Consider the following 26,306-nt stretch of genomic DNA (forward strand, 5'->3'; position numbering starts at 1 on the left):
AAGATCATTCCATTCTGCCACCACTCGCTGAGTGAGAAAGCATCCTTTAATTATATTTCTCCTAAAGTTTTGCCTCCTTACCCTTAACTCATGCCCTCTTGTTCCAACCTCCCCTGCCCTCAGGGGAAAGAGTCTGTTTATGACTAGTCTATCTATTCCTTTCATAATTTTAAATACCTCTATCAAGTCCCCTCTCAGTCATCTACGTTCCAATGAATAAAGTCCCAGTCTCCTTAATCTCTCCCTGTTATCCAGATGCTGTAAGCCAGTCAACATCCTTGTAAATGTTCTCTGCACCTTATTCATATCCTTTCTATGACTAGGAGACCAGAACTGAGCACAGTACTCCAAACCAGGCCTCACCAATGCCTTAAACAGCTGCAGCATCACCTCCCAGCTGCTATACTCTATGCTATGATTTAAGAAGGCCAGCATACCATATGCCTTCTTAACCACCCTGTCTACATGGGAATCCACCTTCAGTGAACTCTGTACCATAATCATAATCTCCAGGCCCCTCTGCTCCCATGCGTGCCTCAAATCCCTCCTCTTAACTTCATATGTTCTATTCTGGTTATTTTTACCGAAATGCAGCACCTCGCACTTGTCAACATTGAATTCCGTCTGCCATCTAAAACAAACCAAATCCTTCTGTAATCCAAGAAAACCTACCTCACTATCCATCACTCCCCCTATTTTCTTATCATCCACATATTTACTTACCAGTTAACCACACCCTCTTCTAAAGCATTAATATAAATGATAAACAAGGGACCCAGCACCGATCCCTGAGGCATCCCGCTTGTCACAGGCTTCCAACCTGAAAGACAGTTGTCCACCATGACTCTCTGTTCTCTATCTCCCAGCCACCTCTGAACCCATGTCACAATCTCTCTACTAATTCCTAGTGACTGAACCTTCCTTATTAACCTTCCATACAGACACCAAAACCCTTACTAAAATCCAAATAGATCACATGCACCGCTCTACCTTCATCCACCTTTTTTTGTCACTTCCTCAAAAAACTAAACAAGGTTCGTCAAACATGACCTTCCTTTTACAAACCCATGGTGGGTGCCCCTAATCAATCCCTGCCCATCCAGATATGCGTGTATACTATCTCGAAGAATACCCTCCATAACCTTCTCCACCACCAAAGTCAAACTTACTGCCCAATAATTACTTGGCCTACACCTAATGCCTTTTTTAAACATCTGAATTACATTCGCAACCCTCTAATCCTGTGGAACCACACCTTCCTCCAGTGATCTTTGAAAAAATCACTGTCAGTGCCCCTGCTATTTGCTTCCTGACTTCCCTTAAAGTCCTGGGAAAAATCCCATCAGAACCAGGTGATTTATCCACCTTTATTGACCCTAGAAGCTCCAAAACCCTCACTTTACTAATCCCTATCCTCTCCATAACTAAGCCCTTTGCCTCTCTTATCTCATATAGCCCAATGTCCCTTTCCCTCATGAATACAGACAAGAAAAAATTGTTCAATATTTCTCCCATCTCAAATGGTCCTTTACATAGTTCACCGGTCCCATCATCCAGTGGACCTATTCTATCCTTAACCCTCTGTAGTGCGTGTCGAAAGAACCAAAGACTTGTTGATCCAAAACAAGGCTTTTATTAACTAAAAGACTGGACCATATCACAAGTAGGTCGATCAGTCCAGAATGACCTGGTCTGGCTAGGAGCAATCTTTAAGACCTGCCAGTAGGTGTGACTACACTCTCAGCCAATCACAGTCATCCTACACTACCATCTGTATATATGTACATATACATATTGGTGATAGAATCTGTACTATCACATTCACCCCTTTGAAAACCGACCCCAGGGTGGATGGAGGTTAGGGGCTGTACCGGTCAGGGGGCCTGACCATCCAGCATGACTGCCGTGGCGCTGGGATTGGGGTCGCCGGAGTCGTGTCGCCGGCAGGCCAGTAGGGTGCGGCAACTGCTTCGCTCAATTCCCCAATGGCGTTGTCGACAGTCTGGCCTGAGCTGGTGGGGTGGTGTTGGTCCCTCTGTTCAAACACATGACCTGGGGGAGAAGGAATAGGGGGAGGTTGGGTTAAAGGCACTGCTGCGCCTGATCCGGCTTGGGCTAGGTCCCTTACCGAGACTGTGTCCTCCCGCCCATCCAGGTACTCAACGTAGGCATAATGTGGGTTTGCATGGAGCAGAGTCACTCGGTCAACCAAGGGGTCGTTCTTTGAGTACCGGACATGGCGTTGTAAGAGGACTGGACCAGGAACCGTGAGCCTTGCCAGTATGGTCGTACCCGACTCGGATTTCCTCAGGAAAGAGAACATCCTTTCATGGGGGGTGGCATTGGTCGCGGTGCATAGGAGGGAGCAGATGGAGTGTAGGACACTAGTCAGCACATCCTGCCAGCGAGAGGTGGGGAGACCTTTGGACCAGAGGGCAAATGTAACCGCTTTCCAGATGGTGGCATTGTCTCTTTTGACTTGCCCATTACCGTGTAGGCTATAGCTGGTGGTCCTGCTTGAAGTAATACCACACTCCAGAAGGTACTGCTGCAGCTCTGCGGTCATAAACGAGGACCCCCTGTCACTGTTGATGTAACTGGGGTACCGAAAGATGCAGTGCAGGGGGAGGCAGTCATGTCCGAGCAGGGCACAGCAAACGGGAAGCAGGAGTACTCGTCGATGGCCGTAAGGATGTAAGTGTTACGGTTGGTCAACGGTAGGGGTTCCTTGAAGTCTACGCTGAGATGCTCAAAGGGGCAGGTGGCTTTGATGACGTGGGTGTTCTCTGAATGGAAGAAGTGGGGCTTGCACTCAGCGCACACCGGGCAGGCTCGGATCATGGAGCGAATCTCCTTGACCTTGTAGGGCAAGTTGTGAGCTTTGACAAAGTGCACGAACCTAGTGACCCCCTGGATGACAGAGCTCCTCATGGAGTTTATGCAGCCTGTCCAGTTGTATGTTGGCGCAAGTCCCCCTGGAGAGTGCGTCTGGCGGGTCGTTGAGTTTACCTGGCTGATACAGTATGTCATAATTAAAAGTGGAGAGCTCGATTCTCCACCTGGCGATTTTGTCATTCTTGATCTTACCTTGCTGGGTATTGCTAAACATGAAGAAGACTGTGTGTTGGTCGGTCAGCAGCGTAAAGCGCCTGCCAGTGAGGTAGTGTCTCCAACAACGTACTGCTTCGACTATGGCTTGGGCCTCCTTCTCGACAGAGAAGCGTCAGCTCTCAGGACCCTGGAGGGTTCTGGAGAAGAAGGCTACAGGCCGGCCAGCCTGGTTCAAAGTGGCTGCCAGTGCAAAGTCAGACGCATGGCTTTTGTCTTGGAACAGAATGGACTTGTCAATGGCGTGCAGCGTTGCAGCAGCAATGTCCGATTTGATGCAGTCAAAGGCCGCTCTGGCTTCGGTTGACGGGGGAAGGAGATGGTCTTGATGAGTGGCCATGCCTTGTCGGCATAGTGTGGAACCCACTGGGCATAGTAAGAGAAAAAACCCAGGCAGCGTTTGAATGCCTTCTGGGTGTGGGGGGGGGGGCAAATCCATGAGGGGACGCATGCAATCAGGGTCCTGCATGACCACCCCGTTCTCCACCACACAACCCAGAATTGTGAGCCGAGTGGTCCAGAAGACATAATTGTCAAAATTGTAGGTCAAGTTCAGACGAGTTGCAGTCTGAAAAAATTTCTCAAGGTTGGCATCATGATCCTCTGTGTCATGGCCGCAGATGGTGACATTGTCCAGATATGGGAAAGTAGCACTCAGCCCGTTCTGGTCCACCATCCGGTCCATTTCCCACTGGAAGATAGTGATGCCATTTGTGACCCCAAAGGGTACACTGAGGAATTGATACAACCGCCCATTTGCTTCGAAGGCCGTGAAAGGTCGGTCTTCTCGGAGGATCGGGAGCTAATGATAGGCCAAACGTAAGTCAATGATGGAAAATACACGGTATTGGTCGATCTGATTCACCACGTCTGTGATCCGTGGAAGGGGGTACGCATCCAGGAGCGTAAAGCGGATGATTGTCTGGCTGTAGTCAACCACCATCCGCGGCTTCTCCCCGTTTTTAAAAACCACCACCTGGACCCTCCATGGACTCGAGCTATGTTCGATAATGCCCTCATCCAGCAGTCTACACACCTCGCTTGTGATATATTTCCTGTATTCCTAACTATATTGCCGGCTTTTGGTGGCCACAGGGTTCCAGCCAGGAGTGAGATTTGTGAAAAGCGCTGGCGGAGCAACTCGGAGGGTGGAGAGACTACAGGTGAGGCCCTGGGGAGCGGGGGCGGGTGGCTTGGGCTGCCGCTGGCAGGAGGTTTCCGGGGTGGAGTGGTTACAGACAGAGAGCGGAGTGTGAGGCCCCCCCAAAGTGCAGGGAAATGGTTTGAAACTGGCACTGAAAATCCAGTCCCAGCAGTGCAGGAGCGCACAATTGGGGAAGGACTAATAGTTTGAAATCTGTGAACATGATGCCCTGGACTTTCAGGATTGCCACGAAGTACAGCTTTACTCCAGTCAAGTGCGATCTGGTCGCCAATGAAATTCTCTGTGCAGTGGGGAGAATAGCCAGTCTGGGCGGATGAAACTGTCAGTTGACCCAGAGTCAAATAAGCAATTGGTATAGTGCCCATGCACTTTAATCAGTTCCATTGCTTTTGTGAGGGGATGGGGGATGTCCTGGTCAAGGATTAATGATGCAGAGACTTGTAATGGGGACAGTGGAGTCCTGCATGATGACATCACGCAAACAGTTGGGCCTGAAAAAACAGTGTCGGGGAGTTGGTGTTGCTGCCTGCAGCCAACGGTAAGTGTTGGGGACACTGCTTGCCGTCGGTTGTGGGGCGGTCAGTGGTGGCAGGTCCCTGATCAGCAGCGTTGGTGGGTACTGGGTCGGCAGGGTCGGACGCGGCGGCGTGTCCCTGGTTGGCACCGGTGGTGGCAGCGTGTCCCTGGTCTACAGTGGTGGTGGTGGGTCCCTGGTCAGCGGCGGCGGGTCCCTGGTCAGCGGCGGCGGCGGGTCCTTGGTCAGCGGTGGCGGTGGCAGGTCCCTGGTTGGCGGTAGTGGCTGGTCCCTGGTCGGCAGCGGCAATGGTGGGTCCCTGGTCAGCAGCAGCGGCGGGCGTTGAGGATGGGGATGTGACCTGGTCGGACTTTGTTTCATGAGGTAGGGTGAACGTCATTGTGGCGAGGGTGAGTTGTACTTTCCGCGCTCGGCGTCTGCCTCGTGATGTCAGGCGCTGCCACGCGATTGAGTCCTCGCTCTCAATGGACGAGAACTCTGAGGAAGTGTTTGAAATGGAGAGTGGCAATTGGGCTTCACACGAGGCACTGTGTTTGACGGCGGCCATTTTGGAGCGACAGACTACAGCAAAGTGGCCATTTTTAAGGCACTTCTGGCACCTGGCTTTTCTTGCCAGACACTGGGTCCTGCTGTGCTTATTCCTCCAGCAGAAATAACACTTTGGGGTTGCATCGGGCAGGGTAGCAGCAGTAGTAGGGTAGAGGGAGGGCATCCTACTTACATCAGAGTGTGGGGTCTAGTCCCGAGAGTACATGTCCATACTTAAGACTGCAGCCTCCATCATCTCTGTGATCCGGATCACGTCCTCTAGGTTTTCTCCCCTGTGCTCTAGCAGGCACTGCCTCACCTCATTCGATCGAAGCCCATCCTGAATTAGATGGTCTGTGGTCTCCGCAGCAGTTCTGTCTGTGCAGGCACAGTCCCTGCCCATTACCCTTAGTGCCTGAATATAAGCTCTACAGGACTCACCGGGCTGTTGCCTCCTTGTAGCAAGTTTGTACTGAGCATAGACCCTGTTCACCGGTCGCTCATAGAGCCCTTTCAGCACCTTCATGGCTGCGGCGTAAGTGGTCGTGTCCTGGACACTCTGGTAAACTCTCGGGGGCACCATAGTCATCAATATTAGTAGTCGATGGCTGTCCTCTATCAAGGCAGGATCAGAGAGCTGTAAATATGTTTCAAAGCATCTCACCCAGTGCTTAAAGTCATTCGAGGCTGTAGCTGACTGTGGGTCGATGTTGAGGCATTCCAGCCATAGCATACGCTCCATCCCTTCAAAATGTTTAGTTAATAAAGTTGTAGTGCGTGTCGAAAGAACCAAAGACTTATTGATCTAAACCAAGGCTTTTATTAACCAAAAGACTGGAGCATATCACAAGTAGGTCGACCAGTCCAGAATGACCTGGTCTGGCTAGGAGCAATCCTTTAAGACCTGCCAATAGGTGTGGCTACACTCTCAGCCAATCACAGTCATCATACACTACCATCTGTACATATACACATATACACATTGGTGATAGAATCTGTACTATCACACCCTCCTTTTACTGTTCACGTATCTGAAAAAACCCATAGGTTTATTAGCTATGCCCTATTAACTATGGACACCTCGTACCTTTTTTTTGCCTTTCTAATTTCCCTCTTAAGGTTCTTCCTGCAATCAATGATCATACATCTCCTCAATCCCCTATTTCTTATGTTTAGTATAGGCCTCCCTCTTGTCCCGAACCATCTTCTTAATTTTACCAGAAAACCACAGCTCCCTTGAACTTTTGGTCTTCCCTTTTGGCCTGATTGGAGCATAAAGATCCTGTACTCTCAAAATCTCATCCCTAAATGCCATCCAAATTTCCTCTACATCCTTTTCGGCAAAAAGATCAGCCCACACAACTCTCTCCAAATCCCTTCTCATTTCTCCAAATCTGGTCTTCTCTCACTCGAAGACCTTAAACCTCGGACCCAACCTCTCCCTTTCCATCATTAAGCTAAAGCTAATAGACCTGTGATCACTGGATCTGAAGTTCTCTCCAGCGCTCACCTCCGTCACCTGTCCAATTTGATTCCCAAACAGATCTAACACCGCTCCCCCTCTAGTGGGCGTCTCAACATATTGCTGTAAAAAGCAATCCTGAACACAATGCATAAATACTAAGCCATCCTGCCCTCTTACTGACTGCATTTCCCAATCTATGTTTGGAAAATTGAAATCCCCAACCAATACCACCCTATTTCTACTGCGCATCTCATCTATTTCCTTGCACATTTCCTTTTGTAGTTCCCTTTCCCCATTTGGAGGCCTATAATATACCCCCATAATAGCAACCTCACCTTTCTTATTTTTCAGTTCTACCCACACTGCCTCCTTCGATGAGCCTTCCAGTCTATCTTGCCTCAGCATCGCAGTAATATCCTCCCTGACAAGTAATGCCACACCACCCCCTCTTACTCCACCAACTCTGTCACATTTAAAGCAGCAAAATCCTGGAATATTTAACTGCCAGTCACAACCCTCCTTCAACCACGTCTTGCTAATGGCCACAACATTATAATCCCACGTGTCAATCCACACCTTTAGCTCATCCAACTTCCTCACTACGCTTCTCGCATTAAAATAAATACATCTCAGGGATTTCCTACATCCTACCTTCTGCCTATCCTCCTCTCCATCATTTTCACAATTGTCACAGCAACATATTTTTATTACTTCCTGCTGTTCCTCCCTCAAATTATTTGAACATGCCTCTTTCCTTAGCCTACAAACCCTCTCCCTGATGTCCTGCCTAACTTGAAACCCTGTCCCCAACCATACTAGTTTAACCCTCCCCCCCACCTGACAGCCCTAGCAAATGCCCCCACCAGGAGGCTGGCCCTTCTGAGATTAAGATGTTACCCATCATTTCGGTATAGGTCCCATCTCCCCCAAAAAAGGTCCCAGTGGTCCAAGAACTTGAAACCCTGTCTCTTACTCCACCCTTTAGCCACATGTTTAACTTCCACCTGATTCTATTTCTGCCCTCACTGTCACATAGCACAGGAAGCAATCCAGAGATTATAACCTTATCAGTCCTCCTTTTAAGCTCCCTACCCAACTCCCTATACTCATTCTGCAGGACCACTTCTTCCTTCCTTCCAACATCGTTGGTACCAACATGTACCACAACCTCAGGCTCCCTAACCTCCCCTTTTAGGATGTTCTGAATGTGCATAGTCACATCCCGGACCCTGGCACCAGGGAGGCAAACCACCATCCGGTTTTCCTTATCGTATCCACAAAAACCTCTGTCTGTCCTCCTAACCATTGAATCCCCTATGACTATCACCCTTTTCCATTTAACCCTACCATTCTGGGCCACAGAGGTTGACACCATACCTCTGCCCACCATAGTCTGACTATCCCCCTCCTCAGTACTCAAGGTGGAGTACCGATTTCTGAGGACTTCAAACTCGGGTGCTTGCACATGAACCTGATCCCTCCCTTTCCTCCTAATGGTAACCCACTGCCCCTCTTCCCATGGCCCCTGTACGACCACCTGCCTGTAGCTCTTGTCTACGATAGCTTCATTCTCCCAAACCAGAGTGAGGTCATCGAGCTGGAGCTCAAGTTCCTTGACCTGATCCTTTAGGCCTCACTTCTTGTCCGTAATGGCCTCACTCTCCCTAACAAGAGAGAAGTCATTAAGCTGCAGCTCAAGTTCCCTAACTCGGTCCCTTAGACGCTGCAACTCAGCATACTTTGTGAACACATGAATGTTGCTGAGATGTGGCAATCATCCCCCATAGCTGCTCGTCTCACCTGGAACATCTAGAACTGACATGCTGACCCTGCTACCTATCAAAGGAACTCAACTCCAATGTCCTGACTGTAATCTACATCCCTCCACTGGAAGATGCTATCTTGCAATGCAGGATCTACAAACTGTGATCCAAATACAACATATGGTGTATTTTGATCACTTCTCAGTCATCACCAGGGACTTCAATCAGGCCAGCTTGAAAAAGATAGCCAAACTCCAGCACATTTTCTGCAACATCAGGAGATGGAACACTCTCAGGCACTGCTACACCACCATCAAAGATGTTGACCATTCCACTCTGCACGCAGACTTGGGAAAGAAGGATTATTTGGCTTCTCCTTACTACATGCAGGCAGAAACTAAAGAGCACTGAATCAGTGAAGAAGACTGCACAGAACAAGTCTGTGGAGGAAGAAGAGGAGTTTTGTGACTGTAGACTGGCCCATGTTCAAGGACTGGGCAGCAGATCTGAATGAATATGCCACAGTGATTACTGACTTTATCAAGAAATGTGTGGATGAGTGTGAATTCTACTCAGACTATCTGGGTGCTCCTCAACCAGAAACCATGAATGAACCAAGGGATCCACAAATTCTTGAAGGCCAGATCTGTGGCATTTAAATCATGCAATACAGAAATATACATAAAGACTAGGTACAACCTCTTGAGGGCCACACCAACATAAAAAGACAATCGCAGGCCAAGCTAGAGTCTGAGATGGATGCCTGACAGCTGTGACAGAGCTACACATCATCACATCTTATCAGACGAGACAAGACACTGTCATTAACTGTGATGTATTTCTTCTTGACGAGCCCCTCATCTACCATGCTCACTTTGAAAGGGAAAATAATGAAGAACCCTCACAAGCTCCCACAGCCCCTGTTGACTCTGGGCTCCCAATTCCTGAGGCTCATAAGACTTGTTTCCCAATCCAGGCAACATCCTGATAAATCTCCTCTGCACCCCCCACCATAGCTTCCACATCTTTCCTATAATGAGGAGACCAGAAATGAACACAATATTCTAAGTTTAGTCACTACTTCTGAATTTAATCCCCCATTAATGAATTCCAGCATTCCATGGGCCTTCTTAATTATCCTATCAACCTGTGCAACATCCTTGAGAGATATATGGATTAAACCCCAAGATCCCTCTGTTCATCCACACTCTTAAGTAACTGACCATTAACCCTGTACTCAACCTTCTGGTTTGTCCTTCCAAAATGCATCACTTCACCATTATCTGGATTGAAATCCAACTGCCACTGTTCTGCCCAACTCTGCATCCTGTTTATATCCTCTATATAGACATAGTCCTTAAAGGTTTGACAAGTTGGATGTGAGAGGATATTCCCTCTTTCAGGAGAATCAAAGATCAGGGTCACAATTTTAAAACCCACAGATCACCCATTTAAGAAAAAAATCAGGTGAAATGTTATTATCTCAGAGGGTGGTATAAGCAGAGACTCTGAATATATGAGGCAGAATTTGGAGCGAGGTTACAGCCGGATTAATCGCAATCATACTGAATGAAGGAGTAGGCTCAAGAGACTGCAAGGCCTAATGTGCTCCATTTAAAAATGTTGCTATCCTCAGGTAAGTTGTCCTCCTCTACCTCAAATTCAAGTGATGGAGAAGAAATGTTAAGTTACAGAATTAAGGAGCTACACGTGGCAGGTGAAACTAGGTGCAGATCACCAGGGAAAAAGGAGAAGGTGAAATTACTTCAACATTGACTCTCCACAAAGCCACAATGTGCTCCTGCAATTTCCCAGCCATGGAGGTTACAATCTTGCTCTCCAACTGACAGAGTACGATCTTGGGGGAGAATGGAGGACACCTGCAAAATAATGATGAAGTATTTAACTAGCTTGATGAACAAAATCTTCAGAAGAGTACAAGGTGTGAGGGGTATGGTCATGAGATCTGAAAACTAGGAAGAGTGGCAAGAGCAGCATGAGAAGATTTGGTGGTGGTACTAAGATGTCAAACAGTGATTGTAGGAAAATGAAGGGAGTTGAAAGAGGGGAACCTTGCAAAGATTGAGGAAAGAAATGCTGAGTGTGTACACTGACAGTTTGAGATCAGAATTCTTACTATGTCAACTCTACATTTTTGTCTATAATTGGTAACCCTCCACCTCCTCAATTGTCACAAATTTGTTAAATTCTGCCTTAAAAATACTCTGCTTCCACAGCCCTCTGAGAGAAAAGAATCACCTTGTCTCTGCCTTACCTTGGTGAACACATTTTTTTTAAACAGTGACTCTGGCTTTTAGATTCTGCTAAGAGAGTGGACATGTTCTTTACATTCTCCCCATCAAGGCTTTCACAATCTTGTGCATTTCAATCAACTCACCTTTCATTCTCACTCTTCTAAACCCTAATGGACCTCCCTTGATCCCAGTAATCTGAGGTCTTCCTTATTAAAGCTGTGTTCTGGTAGCTGGATTTGTATAATTGACACCCCCTCTCCAGCTCCCAAATCACTTCCTTCCACTGGTGGTCAAGGTACTGCCTGAAGAACTGCCTGTAATCTCTTCTGGAAATAGGATCCTGCTGCACCAGGGATCTACAAGACAAGGCGACTTGCTGTCCAAGTCCCATGGTTGCTTGCTGCCTCCAATGCTGTACTCCCCTAGCACAATGCTCCTACAATGCTGGAGTCCCAGGTGTCCCCATGTCCACGTGGGTTTCCTCTCGTCTCCTCCCATATTCCAAAAGCATGGGGGGGGGGGGGGGGGGGGAGTTCAGAAGGTTAATTAGTCCCTGGGTGTACTTGGGAAGTGCGGACTTGTGAGCTGGAAAGACCTGTTACCATTCTGTATCTTGGGAAGAAAAATGCTTACAATACATCTCTGTGAGGCACTGCCTCGAAAACATAGCATGCATCATTAAAGATCCCCCTACATCCTGGTCACATTCTCTTCGCTCTGCTACCTTCAGGCAGAAGGTACAAAAACCAGAAGACCAGCACCTCTTAGCACAACAATAGTTTTTCTCCAACAGATATCAGATTTTAAACATAAACTCCCAAAATAATCTGTCTGCACCACTGAGACATCAATTTCTTTTTGCCCAAACTGCAACTGTGACTATTTATCGATCCATTTATATTTATTATCTCTTTTTCTGTCTCGTAACATATTGTGATAATTTAATGAATACTATTGTCACTGGTAGATCTAATGTACCTGTTTGGTTGCAGCAAGTAAGATTTTTTTGTTGCATCTGTACATTGTACTTATGTGCATGATAATAAACTCCTTCACTCATGCTTCACTATTGAAAGTCAGTTATTAAAGTCTTCCTTTATCCGGAACAGCCAACAAATAGCATGGTGACGAGTCCAAGTTATTATAATGAACAATCGATTGTAATTTCATTTGGAACCTGGGACTACATCTAGCTCTTACCCCTCATCCCTGTGACAACCTATTTTCCAAAAGTCTGATATGCCCTTTTGACAAAGGGTCTCTGACTTGAAACATGAACTTTGCTTCTCTTTCCCAAATGCTGCCCAACGTGCTGAGTGTTTTCAGAAACTTCTGGTTTTATTTCAGTTTTTCAGCATAAGCAGGATTTTTTGGTTTATTTTCATTCCCCTACCATGTATTATTCACCTGAGATATTCTCATATTTTTGTGTCCATTTTTAGACAAGTTTCAAGGCCACCACATCACATTTAACAACCATCGTAACACTGTTCAATTCCAAGACTAAGGCATCAACTTATGGCAGATTCTTGGTTAAATACAGCATTCGCTTTAGTCCAAAAGACCATAAGATATAAAAGCAGAAATAAGCTCTTCAGCCCATCAAGCCTGCTCCACCATTCAATCTTGCCCTGATCCATTTTCCCATTCAGCCTCACTGCCTGGTTTTCTCCCCATAACCTTTGAAGCCCTGGATAATCAAGAACCCATTAATCTTTCTCTTAAATACACCCAATGACTTGGCCTCGACAACCACCTGTGGCAACAAATTCCACAGATTTACCATCCTCTGGCAAAAGAAATTCCTCTGTATCTCTGTTCAAAGTGGATGCCCTTTGATGCTGAAGCTGTGCACTCTTGTGCTAGGCTCTCCCACCATGGGAAACAACCTTTCTACTACTCTGTCCATTCCTTTCAACATTCAAAATGTTTCAATGAGATTCCACCTCATTCTCCTATATTTCAATAAGTACAGGCCAAGAGCTGTCAAACACACCTCATATGATAACAGTTTCATTCCAAGAATTATCCATGTGAACCTCACTGAACCCTTCCCAATGTTAGCACATCTTTTCTTAAATAAGGAGCCCAAACCTACTCACAATACTCCAAATGAGGTCTTATAAAGCCTCAACACATCTCTGCTCCTATTCAATACATCTGGGTATTCAAGATACTATTTTTTGCTGCGGTGTTCAGTTCTTGTTCTAGATTGGGTACAAATAAAGTGCTCAGCTATTATTTTTAAGAAGACTAGTTTCATTTTAGTGCATTAACAAGAGGCAATTAAAAAGCCATGAGAAATTAGAACAGGGCAAATAGTTGTCTTCATTGAAGGCATCTGATTGTTTGATTCAGACAACCCACTCCAATCAGACAGCTGATAAAGGCCCTAAGTACCATGGCACCCACTGCTGGCCCGGCTAAAGATACCAAAGGCATAAAAGGGTCTAGTACCATGAAGAGAGATATACTTAGAATGTTGTAGCCCAGACGTTGCATTAACAACTTCTACCTGCAGCCCCTTTGAGTGGTTGGTTTTTCCAGTTGCAGTGCAGGTTAGATCCTACATCATGGCTGACATTCTAACTCGGAAGCTTTGAGTTTTTAGGCATCAAGCTGAGTGCTTGGGCGAGCGACATAGCCCATTCAGCCACAGTGTGATCAAAGGGAATACAGGATCAGCAGAGGGAATACTGGTTTGCATCGTGCACCAGTTTAGCACTGTTTCTCATCATGATAAGCACCCAAGTGTCAACCTGTCAGCAGCCTACTCGTTACACTGCAAGGCCCTTGTGCTTCTGTCAAAGTCAAACAAACCTCACATTCAAGAACCTGAAAATGAAAAAGAATATTGGCCTGGGAGAGCTAAATACACATTGGGATTAACATAATGTACAAGACGGAGATACTTTATAGAGCCATGTAGGTGTGGGGCCTGAGTTCAGCACTTTTGAAAAGCAACTTATACATTGTGTGAAACCAAATAAATGCAACATTTAATTGAAGTCTAATGCACTAAAGTACAGCAGCAGAAAATGTTCTCTCTTTACTAATGTATTGCTATCATAAAATCAACTGAGTGGGAACATCTCTGAAGAAAATCAGTACATTTTTAATGGTTGTTTATACATTACACTTTCACCATGCCTCCTCCCACTGTCTGTATTTGTTTCCTGTAGATGAGAGCAGCATCAAGGTTAAATCATCTAAGTGAGCTAAACGCTTATGCATTCATTGGTTTTAGGTTATAGCATTGTATTAATTCTCAGTGGCATTGGTAACTAATCCATTGGCAGAGTCATGCAAAATTCCTTTCAGTGCCATTACAAAGCACTTACCGAGGTGTACTTTCCCATCAGCAAATACTGGTACGAATCCTTGAAATATTTGTGTATTCCACTGCAAACCACCCATGTATTTCTAAAATAAAGTAAACCCTCCCAAATCGGCACATGAAGGAATTTTACATGTGTTTGCTAAGAGTTCTAACATAAAATCTTTGCCAATCCAAACAAAATCTACATTTAACTATGAGAACTGGTGCAAGTATTTTAAGGACTGCATTGGAGAATTTCATAAATGAACTAGCAAAAATAGCACATACATAAATAAGCCATTCTATTATATAAAATATAAAATAAAAACAATTCACTTATCCTATTTGTGTACTAAATATAATTATCAATTTAATACAAAGAAATTATTTTACAAAATCATTTTGTGAGTGTCATGCTTCCAATAGCAGTGCTGAACTTCTAAGAGTGCCCTATAGCCTTGAGAAGGTTTTGCACAATGGAGTTACTGTCTAAATGGGGAGAAAGATTTGAAGCAAAATTCTGAAGGCTTCTTGGTGGAAGTTACAATGATCAGTGGCCCCATTCAGACAACATTCCTATAGCGTGACACAGTCCTTGATCGAGATCATGAAAACTAATTCTTTTAAATGGGGTAACACCTGAGTAGGCACAGGAATTTTGAATGAGTGGTTAGGGTGACGATAACATTGGGCCATGTGTTCAAAATTACCACTGCAATCCAAGTGAAAACAGAAACAGAGAATCCTGATTTATAGAATGAGCTACTTCAAGAACTTCCCTGCCAAGCTATGACTGGGGACAGCTCAGGGACTCCAGCCAGAATAGCAATTAAATGGGAGACTTATTTAGATTTACAACACAGTAATAGGGCTTTCCAACCCACTAGCCTTCACCACCCAAATATGTCCATGTGACCAACTGACCTACTAAACGCGTATGTCTTTAAAACATGGGAGGAACCCAGAGCACCCACATGAAACCTTCACGGAGATGGGAAAAATGTACAAACTTCTGACACAGGCATCACCAGATTTGAACCCGTGTGATTAGCCCTGTGTAATAGCACAGTGCTAACCTTCAAGATCACAAAAATGAATGTGAACATTTTTTGCTGCCAACCAGATGAACTGATTGATTAAATTAAATGGGGCCATACTGCCTGTTGGATTGATGAAAGTTCCTATTTCTCATCAGAGACTATCTAACCATAGGAGAAATAATTTGCTGAAACTACACAAATGGAATAATTAAATCACCAGGCCATTTGAAATTCTATGATGAACCAAAATACTTAGCAACTCTTTCCCCTGGCTGGAGGCCATGAAATTAAGTGACAGTCTTAGATAAGGAATAGATTAATAAGAAGAGATTTTGGGATAAGTTTCTTCACTGGGAGATTTGCAGAATGCTCTACCCCATAGCTCTAGCTGCTTGAATATATCCAAGGCTGAATCAATAGATATTTAGATTAATATGATGGATGGCGCAAAAGTAGAAATGAAGTCAAAAATATTATGGAATGGCAAAGCAGTCTCAAAGCTTTTTTTTAGCCAGCTTCCTTTCTTTACCTTTTACATTCCTAAGGATTAGAAACAAGGTGTATCATTAGTACATTTAAAGTGCCAAGGCATTTCTACATCATATCTTGCACACATCATTAAAGTGAAAATATTTGGAACTGTATTTTCTACCTTTGCTATGTGATAATAAATACGAGGTAACACTTATCTGCTGACATGAAACTGGTAACTTTCTGTTGATTAATTTACATCTTTGAGTCTGAAATTACCGAGTACATTTTAATTTCTCTTCTTCTCTGGAGTGGATGAGGGCTTGTTTAAAATAATAAATGGTGAATTTGAACACCAAACTTTATTTAATCAAAAGAAATAAATATCAAAGATGAACATAATAGAAGCCACAATCTGGCTGCTACCCAAGGTTCAAGCATGCATTCTCAACCTGACTCCAGCTACAAGTTAGCTATCATTTAAGGTCAGCAAGTTTCACATAGTGTTCAACACTGGGACTTTCTTGGTATACAAGGCACATTTCCAATTTGTGCAGAGATCTCTGATGAGAACAAAAAGCTATTTAGTGTTACGTTAATTTTGTACTGAGGTAAAATAAGAAAGTTTCCATTGAAATATTTGTCCCACTAAAAGCAATTTGCTTTGTACTGATATTTCGACAGATGAGATCTTCCTTATTGGCAAGTGATTCATCATTTGTTTTCATATGTAACATTGCCCTCAGTGAAGACCAGTGAAAGTTTCTTGGGATTTCTCAGTAACAGTTCAGTACACTTATCCTCTTCCTTCCCTTAAAGTATCAAATTCCATTAGGATGCTCTCCCTCTTAAACATAAAACACCATAGTACAGTACAGACCCTTCATCCCTCAATGTTGTGCTGACCCATATATTCCTTAAAAGAAAATACTAAACCCACCCTACCCCATAACCCTCCATTTTTCTTTCATCCATGTGCCTGTCTCTTAAACGCCCCTAATGTTTCAGCCTCCACCATCATCCCTGGAATCATTTTTATAATTAAAAAAAAATTAAATTTAAATTTAGACATACAGGCCACCTTGACCCACAAGTCCATACCACCCAATTAACTTACACCCCCAGTGCATTTCAAATGGTGAGAGGAAACCAGAGCCCTCAGGAAAACCTACGTAGAAACTCCTTATAGACATTGTGGGATTAGAACCCTGGTCCAAATCACTGGTGTTGTAAAGGCGTGGCACTAATCATTACACCAACTGTGCTGCTCCCAACCTGGTGAACCTCCTCTGCACCGCTCTAAAGCCAGTACATCTTTCCTCAGGTAAGAATATCAGAACTGAATGCAGTACTCCAGTTGCAGCCTCACCAGTACCTTGTACAGTTGCAGCACAGCTTCCCAGCTCGAAAATTCCATCCCTTTAGCAAATAAAGGCCACATTCCATTTGCCTTCGTGATAGCCTGCTGCACTGCAATGATTCATGCACAATCACTCCCAAGTCAATCTCCATGTCAGCATGCTGCAATTGTTTACTATTTAAATAGTATTCTGATCTTCCATTTTTCATTCCAAATTGGATAACTTCACATTTGCCAACATTGTACTGCATCTCCCAGACTCTTCCCCATTCATTTAACCTATCTATATCTCTCTGCAGAGTCTCCATATCCTCTGAACAGTTTGCTTTTACACTCAATTTAGTGTCATCAGCAAACTTTGCACTGCACTCTGTCCTTCTTCCAGATTATTTATGTATATCGTGGACAGTTGTGGACCCAGCATCGACCCCTGCAGCACACCGTTCATCATTGATTGCCAATCAGAAAAGCAACCCTATAACCAAACACTCTGCTTTCTATTAGTTAGCCAATCCTCTATTCAAAAATATAATATAAAATAGATAGGCATAAATAATTGACTCAGTTTCATTTATAAGACACCCAAGATTGCAGGATACCATTCACCAATCTCACAGATTGCAGGAAGAAGCCAGTTCCCAGCCTGGCAATCCTGATTTTGATGCTCCTGTACATCCTTCTTGATGGTAGGCATCTGCAATAATTCTTTGAGCCCTTTTTAAATTTTAATAATTTAGGCATACAGCACAGTAACAGGCTCTTTCAGCCCATGAGTTCATGATGCCCAAATACACCCAATTAACCTATAACTCTGGTATGTTTTGAATGGTGGGAGAAGCTGGAGCAGTTGGAGGAAATCTACAGACAAGGGGAGAACCTACAAACTTCTTATAGACAGCGCCAGATTCGAAACCGGGTTGTTGGCACTGTAGCAGTGTTGTGCTAACCGCTACAGTAACCATGCCACCCTGAGCAATGCTCCTGGTGAATGAGGTGCAGAACTGCCACATTCCTGAGAATGCATCATCAGCTCCCAATTCAAGAAGTTTTTACTAAACTGCTCAGGAGAAAGAACTTGCTAAGGACTGGGACATTTGAATTTCCAGCGGCAGAAGGACTGCTGTATATCATTTTAATCACATGACTGGCACATCCATTTCAAGATTACAACCATGTGTCAGCATACAAATTATTTTCATATGTGCTGTGTTTTATGATTGAACAGTACCTAGACTGACCATTCCAACACCTGGAGAACAACCTTCTCTAGACTCATTTATTTCATTCTACCTCTCCCAAATCTTCCTCACCTTCCTTCCACATTCCATTCTATAAATTGTTACCCAGATCATGAATATTTTTAAAAATTGCATTAAAAAAAGATGCTAGAGATGAAAAACCTAATGTCAAAAACCCATTGGATTCAGTCATGCAAAAAGATTTAATGTCAGATGAAGTTTGGTACTGCAGCCTTATTTATTGCTGCATCAAAGTTCCTTCACTATCAGATTTTGTGCTAATCCCACGTTATATCTAATGAAATTTTAGGTTTGGTGCTACAGTCACACATAACACTGTTCCTTAGAGAGTATATATTATGAATCTTTCATTATCATTTGTAACCCATCTTGACGCCAAACTCTTGCCAAAATATTGGTATGTCACAGTGCCACAAACTTGCTTATTTTGCAGTCCCTTATCCAGGCACATTTGTCTCTGCAAGTTTAAACAGTATTTTTGCTTATAATGACAGTGAACCCTGACACTTTTCCAGTCTGATGTTGATGCACACTTTCATTAAGGTTGCAATTTTACACCCTTGCATGGTAAACCTGAAGGTACAAAGACACTGCTCCTGACCCATGATCAGATCATCCTCCTCTGTACCAACAGGATTTTTATATCAGTGTCTAGAACCATACAGCATTACAGCACAGAAGCAGACCCATTAACCTTCACCCATTATGGAAGTATAGCCCTCCTTACCTCTCCCATCCATGTACCTGCCAAAATTATTTTTAAATGTTAAAAAATGAGCCCACATTCACCACTTCAGCTGGCAGCTGGTTCCACACTCTCACCACTCTCTGTGTGAAGAAGTTCCTGCTCACGTTCCCCCTAAACTTTTCCCCTTTCCTCTTAACACATGACCTCTGGTTTGCAACTCACCTACCCTCAGTGGAAAAAGCCTATCTACACTTACTCTGTCTATCCCCCTCATAATTCTAAATACCTCTATCAATCTCCCCTCATTCTTCTACACTCCAGGGAATAAAGTCCTAACCTATAACCATATAACCATATAACCACTTACAGCACAGAACAGGCCAGTTCGGCCCTACTAGTCCATGGCGTAGCAAATCCCCACCCTCCTAGTCCCACTGACCAGCACCCGGTCCATACCCCTCTAGTCCCCTCCTATCCATGTAACGATCCAGTCTTTCCTTAAATGTAACCAATGATCCCGCCTCGACTACGTCTGCTGGAAGCTCATTCCACATCCCCCCCACCCTCTGCGTAAAGAAATTTCCCCTCATGTTCCCCTTATAATTTTCCCCCTTCAATCTTAAACCATGCCCTCTAGTTTGAATCTCCCCCACTCTTAATTGAAAAAGCCTATCCACATTTACTCTGTCTGTCCCTTTTAAAATCTTAAACACCTCTATCAAGTCCCCTCTCAATCTTCTACGCTCCAGAGAAAAAAGCCCCAGTCTGCACAACCTTTCCCTGTAACTCAGACCCTGAAATCCTGTCAACATTCTCGTGAACCTTCTCTGCACTCTCTCTATTTTGTTTATATCTTTCCTATAATTTGGTGACCAAAACTGTACACAGTACTCCAAATTTGGCCTCACCAATGCCTTGTACCTGTTTAATCTTCCCTTTTAATTCAGATCCTGAAGTCCTGGCAAAATCTTAGAAAATCCTCTTTGCACTCTTTCTATCTTATTGATATCCTTCCTGTAGTTAGTGACCAAAACTGCACACGATACTCCAAATTTGGCGTCACCAATGTCTTAAACAACTTTACCATAAGATCCCAACTCCTTTACTCAATACTTTGATTTATGAAAACCAATATGCCAATAGCTCTCTTTACAACCCTATCTACCTGTGATGCCATTTTCAGGAAATTATATATTTGTATTCCCAGATCCTCCTGGTCTACTGCACTCCTCAGTGCCCTACCATTTACAATGTATGTCCTTCCAAAATTCATCACCTCACATTTGCCTGCATTAAATTCCATTTGTTATTTTTCACCCCATTTTTCTAACTGGTCCAGATCCCTCTGTAAATTTTGAAAACCTTCTTCACTGTCCACAATGCCTCCAATCTTAATGTCATCTGGAAACTTACTGATTCATTACCATATTATCATCCAGATCATTGATTTTGATGGCAAACAGCAATGGTCCCAGCACCGATCCCTGAGACACACCACTAGTTACAGGCCTCGAGTCTAAGAAACAATCATCCACCTCTACTCTCTGGGTTCTCCCGTTCAGCCATTGTTGAATCCAGTTCACTACTACTTAGTATCTAAAATTTCCTGACTAACCTTCCATGTGGGGCCTTGTCAAAGGTCTTATTTAAGTCCATGTAGACAACATCCTTCATCAACTTTCCTGGTTACCTTCTCGAAAAACTCTATAAGATTGGTTAAACACAACCTACCACGCACAATGCCATATTAATTATCCCTAATCCATTTCTGGCTATCGAAATAATTGTATATCCAATCTCCTAGAACAATAATTTACCTACTACTAACGTCAGGCTCACCAGCCTATAATTTCCATGGTTACTTTTGGATCCTTTTTTAAACAACAGAAAAACATGAACTACCCTCCAATCCTCCAGCACCTCACCCATGGCTAAGGACATTTTAAATATTTCTGCCAGAGCCGCTGCAATTTTTACACTGGCCTCCCTCAAGGTCCAAAGGAATATCTTGCAGGCCCTGGGCATTTTTCCATCCTTATTTGTTTTAAGACAGTAAGCACTTCCTCCTCTTTAATCTGTATAGTTTCCATGACCTCACTGCTTGTTTCCCATACTTTTTCCCTGCTGATTTACCTGAATTCCACCATCCCCCACTTGTACTTCAATGGAATTAAAAGTGCCAACAAGAAATTCATGATTCTGGAGTTTCTTAAATCACCAGAAGCTGGTAACACTGGACAACAATTTGTTTCAAAAGGTTTGCTTCCTGAAAACAAACTGGGATTTATGATAGACAACTTCAAGATAAACACAAAGACAATTTCAGATTTGCTGCATCACGTAGGAAGTTGGAGAAACATTAAATTAACTTCTATTGAATTTAGCATTTTAATTGCATAATGATGCTGACACATTGTGTTAGTTCAACCGACCTAAAAATGTTTTGCCACTAATTTTCATTTGTACTCAGCATCTGATGCTTCTCGTGTCAGTGTCCAACACTAATCAGCTAGCATTGATGTATTCCAGTAGGCCTGATATTGCTTTTCAATGGTTGCAAGTAAAATCTTTCACCATGGTTATCACTGACTGAACCAAGATCAGCAGGGAAGAAGTCCAAGAGTCAATGCAGAAAATTAATTTTCAATGGCTTGTTGCAATTCATGGTTTTGTATGCTTAGAGTAGAAAAAATATGACAGGATATCACCAAAATAGTTTATATCTAAAAACTGGTACATGATAGATCAACTTTAAGGTGATTTTTGTGATCAGCAACCCGAAATCTATAAAAATACACTCCAAAGTGTTCAGGAAGCAAATCTTCATTGTGCAGTGATCAATTTATCAGATGGCTGATTGAAGGCTTGTGGGGAAATGCAGCATTGTTTCAACACAGCAGGTGCCACAAATCAATTTAAATAGGTGTGGGGAGATGCTCCGACTTCATCAACATGTGCTGTAATCAACCAGTGCTGCAATATGATACCTAAATGAAGCAGATTTACAGAGTACTCTCCCGTACTGAGATTTCACAACTGGGAATAACATCAGTCCCTGGGAATGCCGAAGGGCTTTTGAATGGGTCAAGGTGTTTGTCCGCATTCACGTCACTTGGGAACAGGGCTAGAGTTGAGTAGTCAGCTCAGGCAAAGTGATGGGGTCCAAGTTTTGAAGTTGCCTTTAAAACGTAAATATTGTGAAATCTTATAAGCTGTGTACAAAGTAGAAAGGACGACCTGGTCATGTTTCTATTGCACACCATCAATCTAAAGTTCAGATCACTAAAAAGTTGAACTTCATATATATTATCTGATATCCATTGTTCCGTGAAATATTGTGTGCACCAGTGCACAAAAGTTTACTATAGAGCTACAATAGAATGTTATAAATCTTATTCACCTGAGTAGAAGTTTTTGAGTAGATCTGAGAAGATTGGTTTCTAGGTCCTTCACACAATTAGTCAGAAGATCACTTGTGAAAACGCGACCCCACATTCACGGTCCCAATCTGTCAATGGTAATATTTAGTGCTCACAGAATCTGGCTCAAATTCTCTGCCCGGTTGTATGATGAAAAGTTTTTTTCTCCCCCAAACCATCATTTTATTTGTTATATTGGTGAACCAATAGTTTAGGCAGTGCTGGAAGAAGCAGTAGGAGCATGTCTGGGCTTCAGGGTGGTGCCTTCACAGAATCCATCCCTGAACCTCCAGAGCACCACCTTCAGGTCATTCATGTGACTTGTACTAATTGTGTTTCTTCTTTTGGCCTTTGCACTCCAGTTATATTTCCTCTTTCTCTTGACAGGGTAGCCACATTTAACACAGGTAAATTTCTGCAGGTGATAACCACCAAAGTGTGTGAGTCTTGTTCTGCTTCTTACCAAATGACAATATTCCCTTCATCATCTTCACAGCGCACTCCAAACCTCAGCCACACTAACATCTCACTGCACCTGTGCTCATTCCACAATCTATGATTTCCATCTACAACAGCATAGGCAGATGGCATCATGTTATTCTGTTCTGCTTAAGGCCAGTGGGAAGAGTGTTGATGAGCCAGACATTGCTAGAGATCTAATAATGGTCATGACACAAAGATGTGCAGGAGATGTTTCCAAACAAATGCTGATGTGGATGGAAATAGAGGTGAAAGAGGAATGGCCTGAGGTAAAGTATGCCAAAAACTTCCTTCTATGTGTCAGGAAGAATACTACACCTTCTGATTTCAAGGAATGCAACCTAAATATCATTTATCTCATTCTATTTCCTGGAACCTAGCAGGTCACTTGGTCTGACTGTATCTCTTGAGCTGCCACAGACATTGTTGGGTAATGCAAATCACCTCACCAGGATGTGCCTTTTAAATGCAACCCTGCCTTCCTTGTCCAATTTTTTTGACTAACTTCAAACTTGCTAAAGGTAAAACATGCCTGGGTAGGGATGGTGCAGCTTGGGAAACTTGCATCTCCCCTGTGGCTTGTCATTTCCAGATGCGATCACAGAGTTAAAATCAGACTAAAACTCACAACTGTATCTACTTTATGGCTCACTGAACAGCAATATTACTGGCACTAGACATAAAATGTGAGAAAGCTGAATAATCGTTCATTTTTATAAATTTATTTTTGCATTGATTTTCTGACCCGCATGTAATATATGGTCAAAAAGACACAAGAGGAGAAACCTCTTTTGTTGTAAACACCATTAGCTAAAAGATTTCTTCATTCATGAGTATGTGCTGATCTGCTAGGTATTTAATTATTATTTACACATTTCTCCTGATAAGTACTCATTCAATAAATCGTCACAAAATAATATACAGCAAAGCACTGCTCTGGTTATTGAATGTGCTTAAAGAGAAGGGGTGTGCAAATGTGCTACATACAACAAGCAAAATAAATCTTTATGGCCATATTTCATTGTTACAGAATACAGAAATTACATTAATATTTGTTTGATGGAGTCTTTCAACCTCTCATGACTGATTATCAATTTGCAAACAGATCTTGACATGAAGTAAAAATTCAATAAATAGAGTGTGCAAGTCCTTCCTGACATAAAACTCAAAACATTGTTCCTCTTTTGAAGTGTAGTTTTATCTAGCTATCCAATAAAACCATTGCATATCATTCCTTTATCAACTGTAATCATTGCAATAGGGGCTATGGCAACTTTCAATGAGATCATAGCTGTGATGAGATCAAACTCTATTCTCCAGCTTCTATCTTTATTTTCCTCAATATCATTGGTTACAAAAATCTATTGTTCTCATATTCACAATCAACAAGACCAAGCCATTGACTGGCACCTATTTCCTCTCTCTAATACTGTATGTTAATTCAATGATATTGCCTGTTAACTTCTAAATTCTGAAAAAAATACTTATTGTGATATTCAACACGAGATTGTTCGATTATCTATACTTTAATAATGAAAGGATTTGAACCTATTTAAATAAATTTTACAGTTTTACATTTCTTGGAATTGTGAAACTAAAAGCACATCTGCAACTCCGTGCCACAATTTGGGTCAGCCTGGAAACTTTCAAGATAATGGCAGTAAACTCATCTCATCAACTGCATAAAGTCCTATGACTGTAGTCTAAAGTAGGATGATTCAAAGAAAAATCAATATTTAAATGTTCTCAAAGGTGGCGTAATTTTTTCTTGAAGATGTAAATGTGTCAATCTATCAGAAAAATGGGATATATCATCCATTATAGTAAAATTTAAGTTAATTCAATCGAGTTCAATGTACAAGGAGGTTTCTCGTGTACATTTATAACCTCTGCTCCTTGCAGCTGTGTTCTGGCTGATCACAAGCCAGATGTACAAGTACAAAAACCATATGCTCCTCAAATGACATTTGACAAGCTAGGATATCTCTATAATACTGGTGTTAAGAAATTAAAGGGCTGTCTTGACAGTTGTTGAAAGTGTAACTATAAATATTAAACTCAATTTCTCAAATAACATCTTAATACGCTATTTTGACACCTTGCTATTGTTTAAGGCTTACTTATATTTGATACCAAGAGAATAACTTGTAAATAAATGCACATACGAGCAACTGTGAGAAAGGTATTCAGAGTTTCATAAAGTTTATTTGTTCTTACAAAGAGAGAAATTTGTTTTTGTTGTGGATTCTTCATGCTTCGCTCTTATTTATTAATTCAGTTATGTCAAAAACTATTTTTTTACAGATCAAAACCAACCTTTTTCAATATAATGGGCATTAAGCTGGCTAAAACTCCTTTTATAAAGTGTTGGAAAAGTATGTGATTGTGAGTTCATGTAACTGTCAGTGATTAGCCAAAAAAATGACCATCCATTCTAAAGCATGTTTAAGTATTTGTCTGATATGTTGGTTTTACCAACATAAACTCCTTTGTACTCCTGTAAACCAGAGGAACATTTGGAATCTCAGCTCCTTAATTCCACATCCCATAGTAACACAAACACTTCTACAATAGGAATACCACTGGTACTGAACTATGTCCACTAATTCAATGGAATTTGTTCATATTATCCAATAATACTTTTAAATATTGACTTAATATTTTATACAAGTCCCATGCACATAAAAATATTTTGTCTTTGATAGAGCAGGAACCTCATTCCAACTCTTCCAGCTAATCTTAGCACAACAAAGCAATATTGCCAGCACATATGTAATAGAGATCTTTATTAAAAAAATCCTCAGGATTGTACTAATGTAATAAATATCTCAACAAAGATATAAAAAACTAATTCAGGCAAGTGGATGATCATCACTGTTTCACAGAATCCATTATCTGCTGAAGGAACTAATTCCTCCACTGGTCATCAATGCATTCTCAAATAACACTAATGCAATGTTTTGACATCTGCATGTTGTTGGTAGCTTTCTTTATTGTCTGAAAAAGGCAATTCTCTTTGATGCCATCAGCTCCTCACAACACATTTGGAAGTTGAGAAAGACTGAAGTTAAAACTAATTAGGCAAAATGGACAAAAGGGGATATGAAAGAAAATGCACAGTTTAAATCAAATCCAACACCATTTATCCTAAAATCTGCAACAATGCATGCCCTAGTGATTGACTGATCTCTATTATCCTCCAGTAAATGAAAATTCTGAAAGCCTCTTAGAAATTATTGTTAAATAATTTAAACCATTTTGCACTAGCATAGTTTGCAATTTCAAACAGATGATACTATAAGATCGAGCATGCATATGGAGAGAGAGTAAATAATAATGCAATAACTTTATAAAGCGGCTTACTTGTCAACTCCTCTCCTCACCAACCCCACACTTCTCATTGAGTCATCGCCAGGAAAAAGGCCTCCAATTCACAGAGCTGTGAGGCTGG

General features: G+C 42.5%; 2 protein-coding genes and 1 pseudogene across 2 annotated transcripts in view; 1 reads left to right on the plus strand and 2 right to left on the minus strand.

The window, feature by feature from the left end:
• nr5a2 (nuclear receptor subfamily 5, group A, member 2) overlaps positions 1-26,306 on the plus strand; it is a 293,808-nt gene that overhangs the window by 223,930 nt on the left and 43,572 nt on the right. The gene's annotated exons all lie outside the window — the stretch shown is intronic.
• LOC138765302 (adhesion G protein-coupled receptor D2) overlaps positions 1-26,306 on the minus strand; it is a 326,991-nt gene that overhangs the window by 3,200 nt on the left and 297,485 nt on the right. The gene's annotated exons all lie outside the window — the stretch shown is intronic.
• Positions 22,587-22,863, minus strand: LOC138762727 (large ribosomal subunit protein eL37 pseudogene; annotated as a pseudogene).

This window comes from Narcine bancroftii, chromosome 5, assembly GCF_036971445.1.
Source record: "Narcine bancroftii isolate sNarBan1 chromosome 5, sNarBan1.hap1, whole genome shotgun sequence".
In the NCBI taxonomy this organism is placed as follows: Eukaryota; Metazoa; Chordata; class Chondrichthyes; order Torpediniformes; family Narcinidae; genus Narcine; species Narcine bancroftii.